This window comes from Empidonax traillii, unplaced genomic scaffold, assembly GCF_003031625.1.
Source record: "Empidonax traillii isolate 1590-97213 ecotype Southwest subspecies unplaced genomic scaffold, ASM303162v1 scaffold2816:size17816, whole genome shotgun sequence".
NCBI lineage: Eukaryota > Metazoa > Chordata > Aves > Passeriformes > Tyrannidae > Empidonax > Empidonax traillii.
Window position 1 is genome coordinate 9,137 of NW_020958009.1, and position 3,076 is coordinate 12,212.

The following is a 3,076-nucleotide window of genomic DNA, read 5'->3' on the forward strand; positions in this document are numbered from 1 at the left end:
CAGGAGAGACTTGAGGGATTCCCTGCAGCAATAAGGCTCCATGTTTAGCATTTGGTCAAAACTAACATGTACGCCGATCTTCTCACGATGATTGCGTCCTGACCACCTGGAAAGTTATAGCAAATGAGAACGTTTTTTAAAGAAGGAACAAGGCATTCTGAATTATATTTTAACATGTTTTCAATACTGCTTTGTGCACAAAATAAATGCTAGGGTTTTTTTCTGGGCTTCCTCTTTCACTCTTCATTTCAAGGCCTTTTTAAATCTGTCTATGGTACTTATTATTCTGAAACATCCATCTTAAGGTCTCTGTAATGGCGAGCAGGAAGTGCTTCCCACCTATTATATCTCATTGGTATTTCTCATTTATCCCATCTCCTCCTCATCAAGTTTCTTTTGTATTAGGGACAGACTGTACAGATGTGTGGGCTAAGAGTTCACAGAGATGCAGTGTCCGCTTCCTTATTCTCAGGCTAATGCATTCATGTATTTGGTTATAGGAAGGTCACCTGGGACTTCCACTGAATACAATCCAGGTTTGTACATTCATGACTATGAGCATTTACTTCACCTGCAGGTGTCACAAGATTAATTTTTACTAATGGAGTAAGGTTAGTAGTTTTGACCAAAAACATGGATGAAATAATTTTGGTACTAAAGCAGCAAGTAGCTGAAATCCAAAAAGTTAATTCCCTACTTATAGCATATCTTACTGAAGTTTAAATTAAACAAGAAAAAGAAGTTTCTCATAACTATTTGTCATCATACTAGCAGAGAGAAATGAAACTGATGATGAAAAACATTGACCCAAACAATGGAAGAGCAGGAGTGAATCTGTCAGTTTGCAACACTTTCTGTTGCGATACTACTTACCTAAACCGTTTAAGGTGTAATCTGAGAACCTGAGGTAGCCGACACACCATAAGTTGCTTCTGAGCTTCTGTGAGTATAACTGGTTTAGAAGAAAACTTCCTTCGTTTCGCTGAGGTCAAACACACAGTTACACAATACAAATCTCAGTAACGGCCCCGTATTTCAGTCTAAGATTTATCCACAAAATTTGTCTGAACCTAAATATCTATGGTATGTGCCTCCTTAAAAAGGATACACTCTGAGAGCCACTTTATGAGGATTATTTTATGATGCAAGTAAAAAATACTTTTGGTCATTACATTACTTACATTAGTCACTTTAATTTAAAAAGCTGATGGCTTCTTCAGCACTTCAGCTGGGAGTATTAGAAACCCTGTTAGCGTGTGATGAGACTGTACCTAAGAGAAGCATCACAATGCAAAACATCCTGTGAACAATTTAATCTTCTGGGTGGTGAGTAACAGGTGTCAGGTGACCACATCAGGACATAAGAAGAAGGTCTTTGCAACATACTTCTAAGACTTTCAGTACTTTTGCTCTATACTTCCATTGTCAGTTTATATTTCACACAGAGAACGTACACATGAGTACATACTGCCTTTACTCACTGTTGCACTGATCACACGCATATATCCTTCCTTCCAAAGCTTCAGTTTCTGTAAACTTGGCCAGCATTTCTGTCAGCAGACACGGATACTGAGACGACATCTCCTTGCCGTTGCAGTGGTACCTCTCGGGAAACTCCAGGGACAGATCCCAGAAAGGTTCCACGGTATTTGATTTATTGTCACAGGCAAGACATGTCACCTGTAAAAAGATATTTCAGCAGTTGCTTACGTTCAAAAATTTACTTCACTAGAAGCGTACCATAACATACTTCTAAAAAAAGATTTTTTTCCTAGAGACAACCAACCAAAGACAAGACACAGTCACTTAACAAAAGAAATTATACACCTAATTTCTTTTCTCTGAAGCAGCACGTCCAATACTGTTATCACAAAACAAGTAAGCGATCTTATGTTTTACTGAGAAACAAAACCAGTGTGAAAATGTTCTGTCTGGGACTGTCCAAAAGAAAGCAGCTGGTGAAGTCTCAGGAGTCTTTTCTCCAAAGGAAAATTTATATGAAAAATTATAGTTTAGGTTAATTTATAAATAAATAAAAATAAATTAAAAACACACACACACACAAAAAAGGAACAGCTGGGGATTTTAAAGTCATATCCTTCTTACTTTGTAAGTCTTCCAGGGAAGCCTGGATTAGGAAGCACACTTCTTCAAAGAAAAATTAACAGGTAAAAATAATTTATTTCTTCTTTCAGTAAGTGGATCCATCGTCACACTAGGGAAAGGACAAGCAGTAAGACAACATAAATAAAATGTCAAGAAGTGAAGTGAGTCAACCTGGAAAATGCAGATAATATAGCAGCGGACAACTAATTTATGATAACATTCAATATTTAGGAAAGTAAGTTAAAAGCAGTAGCTCCTCTAAGCTGGAAAAGCAACACATTAGGTGTTGCATGCTTCCTACTTAACAAAATACCCCGAGTTGTTTGGAACAACTAACACAAACACACAGTAATAAAGGAATGAAAAATCCACGGGCATCCGAAGACCGTTATTTCACAGGCACCCCTTTACGCTGCTGCTGTTCTGCATAAATGCAGTGTAGATCCCTTCAGCTGGGTTAGTAACCCCATACAAATGTGAAAATACACTCAGCTTTGTTACAGAGCTCCTGTATTTTCCTCTCAAGGTTTGCTATTAGGTAATTATTCACCCTGCTTTGTTATTTCACGATCGTTTATATAAGGACCGATCTGTCACCTCCTGGTACCTTCCTCCGAAGTGTTCTTGTGAGTCACTATTTCATGCATTCAGCAGCTACAACAGCTCACACAGGACCTATGCATTAGCCAGCTAGTGCATGTGTGTGGTTTGTGTCCCAGCACAGACCTTCAGCAGCGGAGTCAGGAAAGCAGTTCACTGCTTTATGTTCTAAGACAAAAATGCCACTGCCTTGTTCTTAGAAAACAAAACTTCAAACTTACATAGCAGAAAAGAGGAGAATCTTCTGTTTTAATTTACACTGACAGGAGCTTCTTTTGTAAGTGCTAACATCTGGCAACGTTTCAAAGCCACAAATTATTAGTAATTCAGAGCTGGAATCTAGACTTGGAGACAAAATGATATGTTTGGC

At 38.2% G+C, this 3,076-nt stretch overlaps 1 long non-coding RNA gene across 1 annotated transcript; it reads right to left on the reverse strand.

Annotated features, from left to right (window-relative positions):
- On the reverse strand, positions 1-1,491 carry LOC114072242. Its single transcript, XR_003574147.1, has 3 exons — positions 1,482-1,491; positions 874-982; positions 1-106 (listed from the first exon to the last, which is right to left on the reverse strand). It is a non-coding gene; the product is annotated as an uncharacterized LOC114072242 (long non-coding RNA).
- Positions 1,492-3,076: the final 1,585 nt, after the last annotated feature.